Source organism: Neoarius graeffei, chromosome 21, assembly GCF_027579695.1.
Source record: "Neoarius graeffei isolate fNeoGra1 chromosome 21, fNeoGra1.pri, whole genome shotgun sequence".
Classification (NCBI taxonomy): Eukaryota; Metazoa; Chordata; class Actinopteri; order Siluriformes; family Ariidae; genus Neoarius; species Neoarius graeffei.
In genome coordinates this window covers 54,023,717-54,046,481 of record NC_083589.1, presented here as the reverse complement: position 1 = coordinate 54,046,481, position 22,765 = coordinate 54,023,717, and the positions used below count along the sequence as shown (strand labels likewise).

Sequence of the window (22,765 nt, the reverse complement as noted above, 5' to 3'; positions counted from 1 at the left end):
TTAAACTGAGCAATCCATTAACAGAATTGACGATAACAGAGTTGACATTTCCCACCAGTTTGTGTCTTAACTGAACTTGCTAACCTCAAACTAGCTACCACACGGCATGTATAAAAATAGAATTTTATGTATTTTAATCATATTATTGTTGCAAAAAAAAACGAGCAAGAGATTCACTCCGGCATCACAATAACAAAGTTGACGAATAATTAATCTACTGTTGGTGTAAGATCCTCAACATTTTGTTCAAATTAATGAGAGAAGAAACATAACATACCTCATTGTCTTTCTGAAGTTTCCCACCAGAGGAAGCGACGTCTCTCAGTGCAGGTGTCATGCGTATTATTGAAAGTCTTTGTGGATTTTATGCGTTTTTTTAACCGAATTAACAGAGTTGACAAGACCATTGGGACAGATAAAAAATATAGATATATTTTTACTGAAATTTCACATAATACAGAAAATAGACTTTCTGTGCAATTGATTTTATAACAGTTAATAGAATAAGCCCCCCAAAACAGATAGACTGAATCACTTCATGTTTATTCGAGTTGAATGGATGAATCAGGAGTCGAAGACAGCCAATAATGTGGGGGGAGGGGCGGGAGTCATTTAGTTAATGTTTTATGGATAAATTGGGTCTAAAATATACACCAAACATTGCTATTGGTGAAAGTTTGTCATAAATATATGTTATTTACTAGCTGGGAGGTCCGTATCGTGAAATACCATGACCGAGGTCTTGAAAGTACTGAGCGAGGCCCTCTGGGCCGAGGTCAGTATTCAAGGCCGAGGTCACGGTATTTCACCATACGGACCGACCTTAAGCTGGTAAATAATATATTTATTTTTTTCTTTACCAAATTCTAACAGAAAACGAGAGCGCCCGAAACCGAGCCGAGCCGCCATTTTGAATCCTCATTCACGACTGTAATGCAAATTGCTTCCTCCTCGGTATACAAGTGCACTTCCATGGCAGGAAAAAAAAAACTACCTTTTGCCACCTATGTAGTCCCCTATTTATACAAATAGGGGTCATTCAGGATTCAGCCATGTTTTTGCTCGGCGTTAGCAACAGCTACAGGTTTTTAGCTTTCTCCTGAAATGTTTTCTTTTATTTCTTCTTCCTCAGGGTAGCAAAACTACCGTGAATACTGTCGTTATCGCTATCCATGATTTAAAATTAATGCTATTTTCCTGAGAAATGCTGGCAAAAATATATAAGATTTTTGATAATCTTATAAATAAATCATATTAAAAAAAAGATAAATGTTGACAAAAAATGCTACTGTGTTTGTTGTTGTTGTGAACGAGCGAGTCGCCAGAGGTCCGTAACCAGGGTCCGTAACTGGGATCCGTATCATAGGATACGGACCTGCTCGCCAGCCAATCAGAGTGCAGGATTTGATGGAAACCGGACCACGAAAATAATAATTTGGATTAATGCTCAAAACTGATTCAATAAAGATTTCTTTTGTGGAATATAACAAAAAGTTTATCTTGGAGATGTGAAATGTACCCCGGATTCTAGAATGACCCATATATACTGTATATAAACTAACATTTAATGTTTTTTGTTGTTGTCATCATTTCAGACTTGGAGTGTACAAACTTTTTTACTCTGTATCTTCTTGCATAATGATTGAGCAATCACTTCAGATCTCAGATAGCCTAATTTCTGGCCCCTCAAACCTCCACATTTTGTATTTGGAAGTTCTTCCAGTTCTTGTTAGCTCCCATTTCTGCTGATGCTGGTTCTGCCTGTTGCTTATTCCAACCGCTATAATTTAAGCCATTTGGTTCCTTAAAATGTCTAGTGACCCAAAGTGCAAGTTCCCTGAGTCACACCAGCAGGGTTGTCAGGGTTTATTGCCAATTAGGCTAGACATGAAACAACAAATCAGAAATGTGTGTGCACCACGGTGAACTTGTGTCTAATGCAATGAAAAAGGAATATATATGATTCCCTTTTTTCTGTAATGTTTGGTAGTTTCAGGTCTTTTTGTGTGGTTTGGTGGACATTTGAGAGCTGGCAACTCTGGACATTAGCTCTCTTGGCCTGATGGTTAATGTGTAATTAGCCTTGTATAATTTTGTTCCATTCTAATGCACAGCTTTTGTTTTGTTATATGCTACTGAGTCTGAAAGGATCACACAAACTCTGTGTACTTATTAAGTTTCATTTATTGCACTTTTGTTTTGAAACCCAAAGCTTAACTTAGACTAAAGATTACATTACATTGTTGGCATTGGCTTATCCAGAGCAATGTGCGGTACAACATACCCAGAGCAGCAGTTGGGGGTTAGGTGCCTTACTCAAGGGTACTTCAGCCATTCCTGCTGGTTCAGGGAATTGAACCGGCAAACTTTTGGTCCCAAAGCTGCTTTTCTAACCATTAAGCTATGGCTTCCCCTTGAGGAAACCTTAAAATCTTCCCTTAATCGAAGTGTAAAGAAATTCACCTCACTTAACTCACATTCAGTTACTGCTGCCAAGATTCCATCATAAAACATAAAACCTAATTAGTCTTGGTGTTGTGATTGTACTTTTTGTCCAGAAGCGAGAAGGTTTTTTTTGTCAGTGCTTTGCACAGGAAGAAGACATGAGCAGAGGTAATATATTCAAAACCACTTGAGATGCAAGTAATTAACATTCCGTGGTAACTGAATGATACAGCGCTTTTGAACGGTCTCCTTTGAGTATAAATTGTTTTCTTGTTTTCAAGTGTGGATTATCTCACGGAATTCATTACGGACAGTGATCTAGAGTTTGGAAAAGGAAAAATTGAGCTCATTAGCTGAATTGGCTGTGCTAAGTCGCCCCAAGGTGTGAACGAGCGTGTGAATATGTATGCATGGTGCTTTCTGCTGAACTGACATCACATCCAGGGTGTATTGCTGCCTCACACACCCAGTGTTCCCGGGATTGGCTCCAGATCTGCTGGGACCCTGACCAGGATGAAGCGGTTTCTGGAAGCGAAATTGCCAAAATAAAATAAAAATAGATGCGGTCACAAAAGACGTTCAGAATGGAAGTGTTCAATCAGCACGAGGTACAAATATTTTGTTTGAAAATCTGAAACGTTTTAGTTGAATTGGGCCGTGCCAAACGCTGTAGACGTTCCACAAGAGAAACAAGTCAGATTAGTGGAGCACAGATAGAAAAAAATTATGTAACAAAAGTTGTAATAGGAAACACTGAAATGTCTCCCATGTGCCCGTGAGACAAGGCATGCTTTGTGTCAGGTTTTGATGAAGTTCCTGCTGTGAGACTTTTTTGGATTATAGTGGAGCAAATGCACACTGGAAGATGACTAAGTTTTCGACCCCATCAGTTGTTGCTTGGTCAGGCCTGGTAACAGCTGTGACAGCAGCTGACTGGCAGAACGGAGCATCTGTCCCTGAGTACCCTAACCCCCTGAAGCCTTTTGACAAATTTCAAGCTAATTTCAGTCCCCCCCCCCTTTTTTTTCATTCCTGCTCACTCAGCCCAGCAGATCACTTTACAGAGTTCAAATCCCTGACGAGACTTTTCAATAAAACATAGCAGGAAGTGAAAAAAGTGGCTGAAAGAAGAAAAAACACCAGCAGAGTTGTAAACTATTCTATCCTTTGTGGTTACCGAGGTTCCTTTTTGTAACACATGAAGCACCACTCTTGTGGGTTCGCTCTCACTGCAGACCCCCTGTATCCCGACGCAGTTATTCCAACCGTTTATTCACCGTTTACTTAGGCGTCAGGTTGTTCTCTGGCTGTTTGACTAAGAGGAAAACTAATTACCATAGAATCTCTGGAGGAGAGAAAGCATTTGCACCAGCCTGCCATTAAAACCCCCTGCTGCTCAGATCACGTCTTTTATATTGCACCAAAATGAATAAGTGCCAGCACATTAGCGGTAGCTTTGTGCTAGATTTCCTGGTAATTGTGCGTAGACGTGTTGTACCACTGAATTTGAATTATCCATTCCACTTTGGAGTATGGTCCAGTTGGAACGGTGTTTAAAGCCTTACTGTTGGCAGCTCAACAGTCCTCAGAGCCATAATGAGTGAGGACCTGCTATTGTTGGTCATGTTTTTATTTTTCTGACATTTTATTTTTCTGAAATACAAAAAGACAACCATTTGGAGAACTGAGGATTACTGAAATTGATGTTCTTTGTAAGTGAATCTCTCTGGTGTATACTATTGCAGAACTATTTATAATTTGTAGTGTGTGTGTGTGTGTGTATATGCATGTCGTATAATATGTAGGGCTGCATCAAAAACTAGTATAACATCAATAAGTGTAGTTGTTAAGATTTTATGTGCCCGCGCTTCTGAATTCTCCATTCTGACTGATCAAAATGTGTTGATTAATTAAAGTTAAGGTCTCACATCGCTGGAAGCACTTCATGGTAGACACTGGTAGACGATTTTGAGCTTTCCAGGGGCCAACTGGCACATGTTCCGGGCCCTTCTGTCGGAAAACATGAGAGCCGGGGAGCTACCTTGACAACTGGCAGGGCGTGGTTTCCATCCCCGGAAAATTTGGTTATGTTGAAAATTACTGTGGGTCACGCACCAGATGAATTCATCTGTCTCAACTGTGAAGGTATCTGTGAGCATCCTTTAGGCATACGTGAGGCTCACGTGGGCTGCTGGGGGTTACTGTAGCATTCTGTCACAACCAATGAGCTCAAAATGTTCACAGAACAACACTTTCTGCAGAAAGTGAAAAGTTTGCCTGGGGGCGTGGCTTATTTTGTCTTGCCGTGGCTATGCTGTACTGCAGGTGTGAAAACCGCACACACTGCCGTCATTACCATGAGGCCATACGTTGCTATACATCGCTCCAGCTATTGGTTTTACCATCGCTACCATCGCGGCTACTATATGCATATTTACTCCACCCAAATTTATGCAACAATTCACCTCCAAAATCTGCTGGAATGGCCATGGTAGCCCCAGCCACGGTTCCCATGGATCAACTGGTGATGTGTGACCTTAGCATAAGGGATAATGTATAGAGAGTTGGTCATAAACCCTGACAGGTTGATGCTGGACCCTGAAGAGGTCTTAATTCACCCGGAAAGGGTTTATTTTGCAATAATGACCAGCTGGCTGTACGGCATCCCACTTATTACATGGCTACTTATTAAAATTCAATAATTTGACACAAAATATTGATTTAAAAATTACTTCTAGCAACGACCTGTTATATAGAAATAGCAGACTAGAGCATGTCATAACTGACCAATCAGAATTCAACAAAGCTGCGTAATACGTTTCCCTTTTTCTGTTCGTACACAAAGATCGGCTTAGAACGGTCGCGCACGCAGCGCGGCAACAGAAGTATAGCGGAGTTAAACAGCCTGTCAGGCTATGCAAGGGGATTATCAATGAAAGACCATGAAAGTTACCTTAATAAGTTAACTTTGGCAAATGGTGTTAGACTCCTGGATCCGTGTTCTATCAATGAGTGGGTTGATGATGTTAGAAAGTGGCCAAATATTCAGTGGCCGGATATATATACATAATTGAAAAACCAAGTGTGTACACCATGGACAAATTACAAGCCTACAAATCGCTAGATGCTTATGAGTATGTCGTCTGTGGTCATGTTCAGGAAGTCCAGTACCATCAAATAGACGCAGAATTTTGTGTTTTAAAGTCAGACGTTCTACCAAGTCAGAGACAAGGGCACAAGACCACTATGTACCAAGCGTGGGTCATCATCAACCATCAAGAAAACTATGTCCTGACTGGGAATTGCACCTGTATGGCGGGGTACCGTAAGTAGCACTAGCCTATTAGCAGCTATTTGTTGTTGTAGAGTCTTAGATAGCAGCTAACTGTTCAGAGGTACGTTTCCCAAAACCATACTGTAGTTGCTAACTAAGTTAACAAACTTAAGCTTGCAACTTTGTTGGTTGCAATGCAATGTCCCATTGCCTGGCCAAAGCTAACGTCAGTTTATCCAACAACTTAAGCTGCTTTTGATTATTCTACACCAAGCAGGTAATCACTAATGTAAACAAGGCTTCCAGTAAAATCAGTAGATAGAGAACCTTACCTGATATAAAGTGGGCGCTACAGACACGAGCATTTTTTATTATGTCCTCATGCCAGTCCACACGTTTAATCGCCTGCAGCCACAGCCGCCGTCTGTTGCTCTGAAATGGGTGTGATCCTTTAGGAATCCTATAAAACTTTTGTCCGCCGGTGGAATAGCGATTCATACAACCGTATGCGCAACAACCAGACATGTTGATGCTGAGAACAGTCTATATCCGCGTTTAAATGATTGATCAGTAGGCTAGTCTGTCCCAGAATCAATTGGGAAGCTTACTGCTTCTGTTGCCAGGGTGCGTGCGCAACTGTTTGATCACGTGACGTTGAAAAAGGATATGTTGCCGTTTCTATAGTAATGGCTAATTCATAAGGACTGGTATGCTGGACATTTCTTTGAAGAGATATCTATTTTTCAGTTTTGGAAGGAGTCTCAAGTGTCAGTGCTTTATCAGAAGAAAATCTGTCAGTCTTCAGAATGGAGGACTTGGTTTCTCGGTAACATGACAAGCTAACTTTGAATGCGAGAAAAAAGATAGGTTGATAATGGAACAAGTGTTTAGATCTGCTCTAACATGATTGGTAACAGGAGCTTGTTTCATGGACGAACATATATACAACATCAAATATAACTAGATAGAGACTGTGACTAAAGTCACAGTAATTTGCACTAGATGTTACAAATCAGGACGTCTGGTCACCATACTCTTATAGATCCAGAATGATGAGAGATAGAGAATGATGCTTAGTGAGGAAAAGTTGCACTCTGCCGCCCTGAACAAAATTAAAAAAAAAAAAAAAAAACTGATTGAAAAAATCAGGAAAATTGACAGAGTTATAAGTGATTGAAAAAAATCCCGATCAGTGATCCAGATCACCACCAAAAGTCATAGCAACATATTTCAGCCCATAGGTATTCTTCATGTGAAATTTGGTGATGATTGGTTGAAAACTGAGGGAGAAATAGCATCCTAAAACACGTTAGAATAATAATAATAATAATAATAATAATAATAAAGTAGGAAGCTCCTGAGTGAGAGTAACAATTTGCGCCAGTGTTGTTGGTGCAAAGTAACTATAAATGGATTGTCAGAGTGCAGGCACTTAAGGATGCAGGCGCAGGGGAGACGCTGAGCCAAACCGTAGAGTGGGAATCGTAGTCAGGAAATGAGCGAGGGTCAGTCGATCAGCAAACAGCACAACGGAGAGTAGGCAGAAGACGAAGTTGAGGATAAACAAGAACACAGGTCGTAAACTGGAAGTCAGGCGGAAAACAAACAGCTCAGTAAAGTTAGACAATACTTCGCGAAGTGTGGAAGTGAGAGTTGAGTATATATAAATGTTCAGGGTGATTGCCGGATGAGAGACAGGTGTACTAACAGTCAGGTGACAGAGGACGCTGTGACTCTTGGGACTTGTAGTCCGGAGTGACCATGTTTGGAGGCTGCTCCAAACACGTTTTCTGCACGGTTACTGACATGGATAAAAAGGACACGTCCATCCATTATCTGTAGCCGCTTATCCTGTACAGGGTCACGGGCAAGCTGGAACCTATCCCAGCTGACTATGGGCGAAAGGGGGGTACACCCTGGACAAGTTGCCAGGTCATCACAGAGCTGACACATAGAAACAAACAACCATTCACACTCACGTTCACACCTACGGTCAATTTGGCGCCACCAATTAGCCTAACCTGCATGTCTTTGGACTGTCGGGGAAACCAGAGCACTTGGAGAAACCCCACATAGACACGGGGAGAACATGCAAACTCCACACAGAAAGGCCCTCGCCGGCCACTGGGCTCAAACCCAGGACCTTCTTGCTGTGAGGCGACAGCACTAACCACTACACCACCCAAAATAGCCTTTCCCCGTGACCTTATTTAATTAATGCAGACTTAAAAAATAAATAAATAAATAAATAAATAAATAAATAAATAAACAACAACATGAAATATGCAGTGTCTGAAAGACACTGGTTTTAACAGCTTGCTCTTTTACAGCTTGTTGTGACTTCCTAACCCCAGACTCTTACCATTATTAAATTATTTAGAAGCAACTATGAATTATTTAGTGACTACAGTGAAACTAATCGAAAAAGGCTGGAGTTATAAAGCTGAGGAATGTTCTGGGTTGGTGATAGCGCCTGATTGCCGAAGGGACACTTCTGAAATTTATCCAGCTGCTTTCCCAGGCTTTTTGGACTCATTATGTGTGTGTGTGTGTGCGTGAGCTGTAAGTGTGTGTGTGTGCGTTTATATATATATATATATATATATATATATATATATATATATATATATATATATGTGTGTGTGTGTGGTTGGACAGGAGCATGTGTTGCAGACTGACAGATTGTTGGTCATGTGTTGCCTTATTTGGACATCACACACTGCACCTGTTTAGGCACAAGTGCCACACTGAACGATATCAGGTTGTGCGTGCATTTTATACGTCTGTGAGTGAGTGAGTGTGTGTTTGCATGCATGAGTGCATGTAAGGATCTCCATTTGGAGTCTGTTTTCCTTTATTCCACATTGCTCTTTCTCACCTTTCCCAGCGTGGTGTGTAGATTGAGGTTGTGTCAGTGATGCCGTGTTCATGTCTCACGATCATACGCTTTACGTCTGTCAATGTTTATATCGGACTGACAATGATAAATGAAGTGCGCTGTGAAAGGTCAGGCCTGTGACTCCATTTCTCCCCGTCTCGCAGTTTGAGAAACATGGCCATATTGGATGCAGGGTTGACTCAGGGACACCATAGGATGTCCTTTTGACATGTAGTGACCTGGAGCAATGCATTTTTGGTGTCACTTTGGCTTTTTCCATCTTACAACAGGAAAACGAGACCTGTAGGGTCTTCGTTAATCATAGTGATGATCAGTGGTTCTTAACTGGAACAGTCTTGGGACCCACAATTTTCCATGGTCATTAGGTCGCGACCCAATTTTTTTTAGCGTTCAAGTCAATTTAATGTAATTCTCAAAATATAACCATAATATGTAATAATAACTATTATTATTATTATTATTATAATAATACCTGTGTTTGCATCTGCATAGACAAAATGATGGCTTCGTGCTCTCATGTGCAAGTGTCTCACCACATACCACACAGATGGGTTTCTGTACCATTTTGTCCTCAACACAACTAAATCCATATTTCAAATATTCGGGGTCGTACCGTCGTTTCAACATGTTGTTCACCACTCAAATGACTAGCACGCACGTCATGTCGCATAAACATTCTGCGTCTATGGCAACAGATGACACGGAGCTGGAATCGTCTATCAAAATAAGAGTTGCAAATTGTCGCAGAAAAAAGTTGCACTTTTTTTTAGTGAATCAATGAATTAGCATTTTTTTTTTTTACACCACAGCTCCGCGACCCACCCAGGACCCCTCCGCGACCCACTTTTGGGTCGCGACCCACCAGTTAAGAAACACTGGTGATGATGATTCCTGTTACTTCTGTGACGGAGCTGAATTGATTTTTCTGTATTTAGATCTTTATGCCAAAGTTAAAGCCTTGACTATTTGTGATTTAATAACAGATACGGAGAGGAAAGCAGTGGGTAGAGTTGCAGTCTCACAGCTCCAGGGTCCTTGAGCTTGGTTTACTGTCTGTGTGCCATTTCACATTGTCCTCGTGTCCACATCGGTTTCTTCCTGGTTCTCTGATTTCCTCCCGGTAAAATGTCGCTAGGTTGATTGGCGATGATTAGGAACGAGTGAGTGACTGGCGTCTTATCCGGCGTGTATTCCCACCTCAAGCACAGTGTTTCCAGGATCAACTGTGACCCTGACCAGAAAATATATAAATCAAAAGCACGTTCCCTTTATAACCTGAGAGCAGGGTGGTGTCGTTTATGTGTGTATCTCCCTCTAAATCCAGATTAAATTGGGACATGAAATTTGTTTGTCTGACCCGAGTGGAGGCGGCACGGTGGTGTAGTGGTTAGCGCTGTCGCCTCACAGCAAGAAGGTCCGGGTTCGGGTTCGAGGGCCTTTCTGTGCGGAGTTTGCATGTTCTCCCCGTGTCCGCGTGGGTTTCCTCCGGGTGCTCCGGTTTCCCCCACAGTCCAAAGACATGCAGGTTAGGTTAACTGGTGACTCTAAATTGAGCGTAGGTGTGAGTGTGAATGGTTGTCTGTGTCTATGTGTCAGCCCTGTGATAACCTGGCGACTTGTCCAGGGTGTACCCCGCCTTTCGCCCGTAGTCAGCTGGGATAGGCTACAGCTTGCCTGCGACCCTGTAGAACAGGATAAAGCGGCTAGAGATAATGAGATGAGATGAGATGAACCGAGTGGCAACTTCCGCTCCTGAAAAGTGAAGCCAATGCGGAAGTGCTAAATCTGCAGTTCCTCGAATGGCCACTTGAGGCAGGCTCCAAAAGTGAGTCAGTTCCCATAGACCTCCATGTTAAAATGTCCAAGTTTACAGCGAAAGCAAACGTTTACAGCCTGGTACAAAAAACAGATTTGGTCTCTATAGCTAGTTTCCCCCTTTATGACAACTGTATAGGGGGCGAATTTTTGTACAATTCAACAGTTTAAATTATATTGAGCCATACATTTATGCATAATTAGGGGCGGGTTATCATGATTTGAGTGACAGCTGGCTTTGCGTCATCTTGTTAGCCACTAGCTGGCGTTACATTACCTCAGAATTCAAGCCAAATTCACTGCAGGTGATGGATTTATGGAAATAATTTATGGATATAATACATTATGGATCTAATGTTTCTTTTATTACCTCGCCCAGGACGGAGTCCAGCAGGGGTTGAGGTATTGTTTTCGGTGGGGTTTGTTTGTTTGTTTGTTAATGATATTACAGGAAAACGGCTGGACCAATCTCCCTGAAACTTTCAGGATAGATGGACATTGGTCTCAAATAGAACCTCCAACATTTTGAGGGTCATCCAGTCAAGGTCACCAAAAAAGTCAAAATCGTTTTTTTTGCGATATCTTCCTTCATATTCATTCAGATGTGTTCTGATTGGCTGAGAGCAGTATGGTGTGTTCTGATTGGTTGAGAGCAGTACGGTATGTGAATGAGAATCAGAATCAGAACCATGTTTATTGGCCAAGTATGTTCACACACAAGGTCAAAATCAAGGTCAAGGTCATCAAAAAGGTCAAAATCGTTTTTCGCGATATCTTCCTTCATAGTCATCGTACTTGCTACCGGGCAAGGTTTGTTTTGCCTGGCAACACTTGTTAACAATGATTGAAAAGACGATACTCCTTGATAAAATATGTTATCGGATGGTTACACGCCCAGTAAATTTTTTTTTTTTGTAAACCGGCCATTGTGGTTATGGTCTATATCTTATGGAGCGGCTTCTTTTAGTTTATCCAGTAGCTTGTTGACAAGCTTGCATCAGTAGCTTGTTAGCTTTGAGGTTAGTAGGCACGTTCCAGCCGTACTATTCCAGCGGCCAGGCTTCATTATCCCTGCCCCTTTCTCCATTTATGGACTAGCCGGGAGTTAAGGCCAATTTATGCTGACAACCCAGTTCTCGCAGATGGTGTCTGCGAAGCCTCCCCCCTTCGCAGACGCTCTGCGCGCACCTCCCAAAAATTGTGACCACCGCAGACAGCCTCGCAGACAGCCTCGCAGACAAGAGGGCTCTGATTGGTCCACTCTACATCCGCTGTACATGCACTTCCGCTTCCCTACTTTCCCGGTTTGGTTTGTTTTCACGACCGCCATTTTTAAAAACACGAGCGAAGATGGAGCAGCACGAAGAGCGGGTGATCGAGGAAGTGAGGAAGTACGTACATCTATACGACTCCAGTTCTAGTCATTATAAGTAACCGGAGGATAAACACTCCACTAACCACACCCACCAACTACTAGCGATTTCGCGACTTCGCGCCCCCTTGCGTTGTGGCGGTGAATAACATCGCGCATGCCTATTACTCCCCGCTCAACGATAAATTACAACTGTCTGCGAAAAGCTATCTGCGAAAGCCTTGTCGCAAGAGCATGCAGAGGCCTTTAGGCGGAATCAGGTGCTGCCAAGATGGTGACGCCAACAGCCTCCTTATTTGAGTTTCAAGCTTGCTCTTCAGAAATCCTATGAGTGACATCACAGAGGCTTTGTCCATCTATTTTTACAATCTATGGTCTAAACAGGACTAATCCCACCTGTGATGAAGGTAAACTTTTGAACGTGTGGTTAATTTGTATGCACTAGACGTGCTCAAACACTCAGTGAACACTTCAGGAAGTCCAAGTAAGACTTTCTTCCTGAAATTCTGTTTGGGTTTGCCCCAAAAGAGCTGTTCCCATAGACAAAACAACTTCAACTTGCACAAGGTCCATGCCTTGAGTCACTTTTGGCAAGCGTTACGATCCTACAGAAGTAAAAGTAGCCTGCTTTACCCACACACTCCCAGGGGCTCTGAGATGTCTCATAAATTCAGCTTGGAAAAAAAACCCTGCATATTTTCCAAGAAACCTTCCAAAATTAAAAAATAATGATGATATAATTAAATATTACAGTTGCGTGCAAAAGTTTGCCCACCCACCCTTAAAACAAAATAAGGAAGAGAAAGAATTTGATACGAGACATTTAGTGTATTTGGTGTCACAGATGTTCCTTAATTATAATAAAACGATCAGGTAGTGGAACTGTATTGAATGATTCTATCCACATCAAATCCAAATCAAAATGGCACACACACAAACCAAATATGATGAAACTAATGCCTAATAAACATCACATGACTTTCAAAAAAATATTTGTGCACTGTTTATTAGGCTTGTGTGATATTTAATCCTCTCTGCACATTTATAAACTACGACGTCAACACCCAGGGGTATTTACTCTGATTATATTATATAACAAGATCTGCCAACCTTTACACAATTTGCATAGAGAGCACCGTAATTTAACATTGAAGCATGCTACGACAAGTTGAGCTTTCCCTCAAAAATACTTTTCTTCTTCTCCCCAATAAACCAAGAGATGAGCCAACCAGCATGTGAATTTGGTGTTAACCATGAAGCCCCGCCCCTTCTGCCTCTCGAGAAGCCCTCGCGTTCTGTTAAAGAGAGAGCGCTTCGAGTTCACTAAAAATCGATCGATATTAATTAGCTCATTAATGTCCATCAAATCCATCAATGTGTTTTTAACTTTGCTCTGACATTAAACTTGTATATATTTAATTTATTCTATCCACATTCATTGGATATGAGCAATCGCACGCTCTGATTGGCTACTCTACTACTAGGATATCAGCTCATATACCGTGAGTAGAGAAAAACAGAATGGCGGAGTGTGTTGACGAACCAACCGAGGATGAAATAAAAGCTCTACTTGAAAAGCAACAAAATATGGAATGAACGTATTTGATGGTAAGAACGTAACTTTTTTTCAAGAATTATCTCCCCCCATCCCATCCCATTATCTCTAGCCGCTTTATCCTTCTACAGGGTCGCAGGCAAGCTGGAGCCTATCCCAGCTGACTATGGGCGAAAGGCGGGGTACACCCTGGACAAGTCGCCAGGTCATCACAGGGCTGACACATAGACACAGACAACCATTCACACTCACATTCACACCTACGGTCAATTTAGAGTCACCAGTTAACCTAACCTGCATGTCTTTGGACTGTGGGGGAAACCGGAGCACCCGGAGGAAACCCACGCGGACACGGGGAGAACATGCAAACTCCACACAGAAAGGCCCTCGCCGGCCCCGGGGCTCAAACCCGGACCTTCTTGCTGTGAGGCGACAGCGCTAACCACTACACCACCGTGCCGCTTCAAGAATTATTATTATTATAGCATTTTTATGAATTGATCCTGTCATTTCGCTGGTTTGTTGACATTCTAAGCGGAAATTATTTTGTCGGACGTTTTGTGTAAAGTTTTTATTTACCGAATTTGCAAAAAATAAAAAGAAAAATGCTCCATTTCTCAAAATCCAGTGAATGTGGCTAGAATAAAACAGTTATTCCACTCAATCTCGTCGTACATGGCTTATAGCCGACCCGGTGCTACGCGACTCATAAGCTATCAGCTCATGTACGACTCGATTTCATGGAATAACTGTTAAATATTTGAAGCAAATCTCCCTTTTTGTGTGTGACCTGAGCATCATTTAATAAACTTCTATTGCCTTTATAACTTCCTCCAACTTCTTTCATATCCTCGGAGCAGCGTTGTTTTTTTTCGCCATCGCCCACACCGACTCTCATTCGTTTTGACGTCTCCGATATAACAGCTGTCATACAGTACACTACCTTCTTCAAATCAAGTCTGGAGACAACGTGTAACTGCACAACCTCTTTGAAACCTCACTTTACCATATTTTTGATTGCTTGCTTACTTGTTCGTTTAAACACACCTTCCATGTCATTTTCACGATTTGCCCTCAGAGCTAAAGCAGCTCTCATATTATTGCCCATTTGTTCTTGGTTTTTATGGGAAGCATTGCTACATTTTTCTGCAGGTGTGTTTTCTTTCTTTCCTTCTCTCCTTGGTGGCTGATTATTTTTGTATTGGACGTGGAATGATATGAGGGAGAAGGGCTTTGAACCTTCAGACTGTTATAGAAGGCGAAAAGTCTATAAAAAGTCAAAGAAGCGTGTGGTTCTCTTGTTACTATGTGTGTATGGGTGTTTTTCATTCCCAACACACTTCCATTGTCCTTGGGAAACCCTGTGGAAAAAATGAGTTTCTGTGGCAGCCGGCCACGCTGTCGTCTTTTTCTCCCCTCATCTTTTTTCTCGTTCCGCTCTCCTTCTTACTCTCGTCTGACAGAGAGATATGGTCATGGAATCACTTTTTCCTTCCACAGTGAACTTTGCTTCTGGAATGATCGAGGCACAAATACAACCCCCCACCCCCCACCCCCCCACACACACACTCACACACCCATGGTCCCAGTGATTAGTTTGAGTGTGTATGGGTTCAGGATGTTTTATCTGTGACCCTGTAAGCGTTTCTGTGGAGAAAGTCACATAACAGGAAACTTGTTTCCTCTAGAATTGTGTGAAAATAAAATACGCGAGGAACCCGTGCACTTTCTCCAACCACTCTTTCCTTCCATATCTGTAACCGTACGCTTCGGAGAAGACCACACCTGATACATCACCTCCCTTCAAGCTAATTGTTCTGTATTCTCCTATAAATCCTATAACTACATCTCTGCCCGCTCCTCTCTGTCAGAAAGCTTTCACCTCACACCACCTCACTGAATCCTCCCTACTCCTTATCTCCATGTCTCGGAGAGGATTTCCAGCTTCTGATGTAAGACAGACCTCTGCCAGAAAACCAGAATGTTTCTTTCTCTTTTTATTAGAACAAAGGAAGTTGATTCCCAATAACAGAATGTCCTGAAGTGTTTTATTCTTCTTATTCCTCTTCTTTTTATTGCGTATCGTTAATTTGCACTAGCAGTGCTGGCACAAATTGTTACTCTCACTCAGGATCTTTCTACTTTCTTGCTCTTCTTCTTCTAATGTATTTTCGGATGCTATTTCCCCCTCAGTTTTCAACCAATTATCACCAGATTTCACATGCAGAATAGCTCTGGGTTGAATTAACTTCCTATGGCTTTTGGTGCTGATCTGGATCACCGAACTGGAATGATCCATGAAAAACGGACTTTTTTCTTCACTAAGCGTCATTCTCTATCTCTTACCATTCGGGATCTATAGGGTACGGTGACCAGACGTCCCGGTTTGTAAGAGCTAACGCAAATCACTGTGACTTTAGTCACAGTATCTATCTAGTTCTGTTTTGATGTTAATAAGACAAGCTGGAGCTTGCCATGTTACCAAGAAACCATAAAGCTTTCTGTTTGGTGTTGGGAAACTTTCAAGGAACAGCTTTTTGTCTTAGTGGTAAAAAGTGCTGATACTGGAGACTCCTTCTAAAAATGTTATAGGAAATAAACATCTCCTCTCAGAAATGTCAGATGATTATATATTAGAATGATTGCATCAACATAAACCTTGCATACAGTTTATATACGGTAGAGTGTTTTCGAAAAGTCTGATACCACATTGAAAATCTGGGATTTTTTTTTTTAATTTAAAATAAAAAATAAACAGAAGATTTTAGAATTTTGAAATATTTCAAATAAAGAAAACAAAAGTCATCAGAAGATGACGTATCCCCCCGGCCCCCACATGAAACCCCACTCCAAATTTTCCTAAGTTGAATTGGTTGCCATGGAAATACGGGGGGAAAAAAACAGAAATCCCAAAACATCAAAAGGCACAACTCCTCTAGTCACTTAACATAACCGTCATAATTTTTTCGTGAAAAAATTCCTAATAGTATTTGAGTTATGCCCCGGAAACTAAAATGTTTACAGACGGATGGACAGATGGATGGACGGACAGACAGACAGAGTGATAGCTATATCCCTTGCATTATATGCCAAGGGGATAATAAATTCAACATCTTAAATATTTAATATACAACATTCTGCACTGGGCGGCATGGTGGTGTAGTGGTTAGCGCTGTCGCCTCACAGCAAGAAGGTCCGGGTTCGAGCCCCGTGGCCGGCGAGGGCCTTTCTGTGCGGAGTTTGCATGTTCTCCCCGTGTCCGCGTGGGTTTCCTCCGGGTGCTCCGGTTTCCCCCACAGTCCAAAGACATGCAGGTTAGGTTAACTGGTGACTCTAAATTGACCGTAGGTGTGAATGTGAGTGTGAATGGTTGTCTGTGTCTATGTGTCAGCCCTGTGATGACCTGGCGACTTGTCCAGGGTGTACCCCGCCTTTCGCCCGTAGTCAGCTGGGATAGGCTCCAGCTTGCCTGCGACCCTGTAGGACAAGATAAAGCGGCTAGAGATAATGAGATGAGATGAGATGAACATTCTGCACAGAAGTCCCTATTTAAATGTAAGCAAATATGTGATATTGACCATGTTAACTGCTTTGTACAAAAGATCAAATCTTTCTCACGTCTAATCACTTCTCCGAGTTCATCTAAAACAGGTCTTAAGGTTTTGCACAAACTTGTGGAGTCCTTGCCAGCTCGAGTGCACACTGTCATTAAAGCTGAAAAGGGGACAAACCAAATACTTAGAAACTCTGAAATTCATGTAAATGTTTCAAGAGTAACATTTTTTTTTTAAAGATATTTTTTTGGGCTTTTTGCACCTTTATTGGATAGGACAGTGTAGAGACAGGAAATGAGCGGGAGAGAGACGGGAAGGGATCGGGAAATGACCTCGGGCCGGAATCGAACCCAGGTCGCCCGCATTCATGGTATGGCGCCTTAACCACCTGAGCCACGACGCCCCCAACATTTTTAATGATAAGTATTGTGTTAGAATAGAATGCAAAATAGAGTCATTTCAAACTTTGTCTTATTAATGTATTTGAATGTATTTGCAGATCATTTTGGTTCTTTCTAGAAATAAATGCTTAAAAAGAGAAACATTACCTGCCAATAGAACAAGATTTTTTCTAACCTGAAAAAAGTAAAAATGTCAAGAAATAGGTTTAATAATTATTATTCTATCCACGTTCACTGGATATAAGCAATCACACGCTCTGATTGGCTACTCTACGACTAGGCTATCAGCTCATATACCGTGAGTAGAGAAAAACAAAATGGCGGAGCGTGTTGCTGAACCAACCGAGGACGAAATAAAAACTTTACGCAAAAACAAAACCCCCAAAATACAAAAGAGTAACAAAAAATGGAATAAAAGTATTTGATGGTAAGAACGTATATTTTTGACATTTTTCAAGAATTATTATTATTATAGCATTTTCCATAAATTGCTCCTGTCATTTTGCCGGTTTGTTTACATTCTAACTGGAAATTATTTTGTCGGATGTTTTGTATAAAGTTTTCATTTATCGAATTTGCAAAAAATAGAAATAAAAATGCTCTGTTTCTCAAAATCCAGTGAATGTGGATAGAATAAAACAGTTATTCCACTCAATCTCGTCATACATGGCTTATAGTCAACTCTGTGCTACGCGCCTCATCGGCTATCAGCTCATATACGACTTGATTTCGTGGAATAACTGTTAATTATACATTAAGCAATTCCAAAAACCCATCTGATGTTGATTTCAGTAAAAGTACCAAGCTTTAAAATGTTTTTTTTTTACACCTGAAGTACTTAACAATTAAACCTTTTTACATAAAAATATACTGTAAATATGATAAACACTACATAATAAAGTATAAATATCATAAAACCATTCTTAACAAAAAATCAGACAAGTGTGTTTATATTCCAGTTTCAAAAATAAATTCTAAATCCAAGTCCAACCTTTATGATTTGTTATAAGATCTGATAATCTGATTTGTTTTCTTTAATATTCGATCCACTTTTCTTTTTTCTTTTTTGCTAGTATCAGCCTGATAACAATACTGGGTATCGGATTGGTGCCATCTCTAATCAAGTCAAGTTAGCTTTATTGTCAGTTCTGCCGTATGTACAGGACGTAGATGGGATTGAAATATTGTCTCTCCCCAGACCCTTGGTGTAAACATAAATCATACATACACAAACAAAATGAGTATAAAAGTGCAAAAAATTATATATACACTACCGTTCAAAAGTTTGGGGTCACCCAGACAATTTTGTGTTTTCCATGAAAAGTCACACTTTTATTTACCACCATAAGTTGTAAAATGAATAGAAAATATAGTCAAGACATTTTTCTGGCCATTTTGAGCATTTAATCGTCCCCACAAATGTGATGCTCCAGAAACTCAATCTGCTCAAAGGAAGGTCAGTTTTATAGCTTCTCTAAAGAGCTCAACTGTTTTCAGCTGTGCTAACATGATTGTACAAGGGTTTTCTAATCATCCATTAGCCTTCTGAGGCAATGAGCAAACACATTGTACCATTAGAACACTGGAGTGAGAGTTGCTGGAAATGGGCCTCTATACACCTATGGAGATATTGCACCAAAAACCAGACATTTGCAGCTAGAATAGTCATTTACCACATTAGCAATGTATAGAGTGGATTTCTGATTAGTTTAAAGTGATCTTCATTGAAAAGAACAGTGCTTTTCTTTCAAAAATAAGGAAATTTCAAAGTGACCCCAAACTTTTGAACGGTAGTGTATAGGTCATAAAATACAGTTAAAGAAAGGTAGACACATACCAAAACCCACACAAGCACACAATAGTGCAAATGGAGGAAAGAGTGCAAACAGCTTCACGGATATGGGAGTATCTACAATGTGCAAATAATATTTCAATAATAATGTATTTGGTTTATTGTACCTTATAATAAAAAACATGATCTAAATTGGATCACATTCAAGATATTTCAACTTGCGAAGATGCCATCTTCACCTCCGCCAACTTTGTTGGACAAGGTGATGTTTTCGTCTCCGCCGCTTGGTTTGTTTGTCTGTTCCCAGCGTAACACAAAACATAGTGAACGGATTTTGATTATTTTTGGAGGAAAGGTGAGCCATGGGCCAAGGAACAATTTGTTAGATTTTGATGCAAATCTGAATATGTGGCTTGGTGGCGGTATACACTTAGTTTGCAGTGTAATAAAGAAAGATTTGCATTACATTACAGGCATTTAGCAGACACTGTTATCCAGAGTGACATACAGTACAACATACCCAGAGCAGCCTGGGGAGCAGTTGGGGGTTAGGTGTTTTGCTCAAGGACACTTGGTCCAGGAAATCGAATTGGCAACCTTTTGATCCCAAAGCTGCTTCTCTAACCATTAGACCATGGCTTCCTCATATATATATAACTAAATATATCAAAATATCATGCTCACATTTTTTTAGTCTTGATTTTGACTGGTAAGAAGGTGTTGATTTAAACATACAATTCTGACAACAGTTTATTTTAATATAGAAGATACTCTATGGATTTTACAGTTTACAGCTTTTCAGAGTAACCCACTTGTTTCCTGGAGCAGGTGGGGGTTAGGTGTCTTGCTCAACGGTACTTCAGCCATTCCTGCTGGTCCCGGGAACTAAACCAGCAACCTTCTTCTCCCCCCCCCCCCCTCCAAATCTGTCCCTCTGAGTTACATGTTGGTCCTGGGATTGAGATGCTGAACCTCTTCTGCTCCTCGGACCTGCCTGATCCATCCTGGTGCCCTGTGTCTGGTTGGAGTCTCATCGCATCGCTCCTGTGGAGGGCGGCCCGATGCGGACAGTTGGGGGTCGCGCCTGGAGGACGCTCTGGACTCTTGCAGTGGTGCTTTTGTGGCTGGGCACTGCAGTTGACTTGCTGACTTGGGGACTGCGGTTGTCATGAACTGTTTTGCGCTCGGGTTCCCATCGGTGGGGGGTTTATAGCATCAACGAAGCTGACTTTATGTTAGGACTGTTAATGTTATAGTCATGTTGTCTGTTGTTGCCCGGATGGGGATGGGTTCCCTTTTGAGTCTGGTTCCTCTCGAGGTTTCTCCCTCGTGTCGTCTGAGGGAGTTTTTCCTTGCCACCGTCGCCACAGGCTTGCTCATTGGGGATAGATTAGGGATAAAATTAGCTCATATTTTAAGTCGTTCAAATTCTGTAAAGCTGCTTTGCGACAGTGTTTATTGTTAAAAGCGCTATACAAATAAACTTGACTTGACCTTTTGGTCCCAAAGCTGCTTCTCTAAGCATTAGGCCATGGCTTATTTGCTTCCTGACATGCCCCTTAATACATCAATTAACATTACAGAAATGTTTGTCAAACAAGGCTGAAACATTGTAGGAACGCTTATGTACAGTAAAAATGTCCTAAAACCACACTGAAATCCTGACAGGTCCTTAAAATCAGCTCATTTGCAAGCTAGAAACTATTAAGAGGTATAAATACAGTGGTTAAAACTGTGTTACTCCATTACTTTGGAACATTTAAACACACAGGGGAAACTCAGGTTCTACACGAGACTTGTTTGTGGGACAAAACATGTGGTCTGTCAACTCAGGTCAAGTTAAGAAAGCGATTACAGGAGAAGAAGAAAACGTTGGCTGTAAGAAAACCTGCTGAATGATCCAAAAGTTAATTTCAGTTGACTACACCCTTTCAAGTTTCCAGTTCATGATCTTTAAAGGTATTCATGCATTAGAAATATTGAGGAGAAATATTGTGTTTTCAACAAATCAGGTGTTCCTTCTCCAAAAACAGTGAAGTTGAAGGTCATTATTAAGAGCTTGGGCGTTCAGGTCCACTGGAGGAAACCCAGAGCTGTGTCTGATACATCAAAGACGTTCTTCTGGAGAACTTGCTATTTGATCTCTAAACTGTGAGCCAGTTATGAGAGCAGATAGAGTCAATGTCCAAAAGAAATAAGCGACGCTTAGCTCCATGGAGTGTGTGTGTGAGAGAGAGAGAGAGAGAGAGAGAAAGTGGTTTCTGGGTTACAGTGTTTATTTCATGTCCATGATAGCTTATGTATAAGCCTGCTGTCTCAAATGGCCTCTGTGTGTGTGTGTGTGTGTGTGTGTGTGTGTGTGTCCTGTTTAATGTCTGTCAACCCATTTCTTGTTTATTGTTTGGAGTTCAGATCCTTTCTCTGATATGAACATCATGTGCTCCATTGCTTCAATTAATTTCTTTAAGCTCCAGGCTAGGAAGACCTTTCGGTGTGTGTGTGTGTGTGTGTGTGTGTGTGTGTGTGTGTTGTCTTTCTATAAAGCAGTCCTGCACTTCTGAATGAGGTTTTACATCATTCATGTGCTTGTTTATACAAAGAATACTTCATGCAGCCTATGTAGTGTATTACTGATGATACAGTATTCTGTATTCAATATGAATATGACATACAAGCCTCCAGGCCGAGGGATTGAATAGAGTGTCTCCTGGACTATGGTGCAAAACACAACTGTAGAATAGAATACAAGGGCTCTGTACGTAAGGACTAAAATCTAAAAGTCACAGAAAGGCTGTGAGAAAATTACAAAGAATTAGATACTACTCTTTAGAAACCTGCACACTAAGTTTGTGTTGGGTTTTTTTTTGGCGAGTTTAAAAACTGGCCGAGTGGTTATAATACATAGCATAATACAACCCCAATTCCAAAAAAGTTGGGACAAAGTACAAATTGTAAATAAAAACGGAATGCAATGATGTGGAAGTTTCAAAATTCCATATTTTATTCAGAATAGAACATAGATGACATATCAAATGTTTAAACTGAGAAAATGTATCATTTAAAGAGAAAAATTAGGTGATTTTAAATTTCATGACAACAACACATCTCAAAAAAGTTGGGACAAGGCCATGTTTCCCACTGTGAGACATCCCCTTTTCTCTTTACAACAGTCTGTAAACGTCTGGGGACTGAGGAGACAAGTTGCTCAAGTTTAGGGATAGGAATGTTAACCCATTCTTGTCTAATGTAGGATTCTAGTTGCTCAACTGTCTCAGGTCTTTTTTGTCGTATCTTCCGTTTTATGATGCGCCAAATGTTTTCTATGGGTGAAAGATCTGGACTGCAGGCTGGCCAGTTCAGTACCCGGACCCTTCTTCTACGCAGCCATGATGCTGTAATTGATGCAGTATGTGGTTTGGCATTGTCATGTTGGAAAATGCAAGGTCTTCCCTGAAAGAGACGTCATCTGGATGGGAGCATATGTTGCTCTAGAACCTGGATATACCTTTCAGCATTGATGGTGTCTTTCCAGATGTGTAAGCTGCCCATGCCACACGCACTAATGCAACCCCATACCATCAGAGATGCAGGCTTCTGAACTGAGCGCTGATAACAACTCGGGTCGTCCTTCTCCTCTTTAGTCCGAATGACACGGCGT

The 22,765-nt window shown here is 41.2% G+C and overlaps 1 protein-coding gene across 5 annotated transcripts in view; it reads left to right on the top strand.

The window, feature by feature from the left end:
• The window catches only part of flncb (filamin C, gamma b (actin binding protein 280)), a 207,407-nt gene that overhangs the window by 16,644 nt on the left and 167,998 nt on the right, over positions 1-22,765 (top strand). The window lies entirely within an intron of this gene.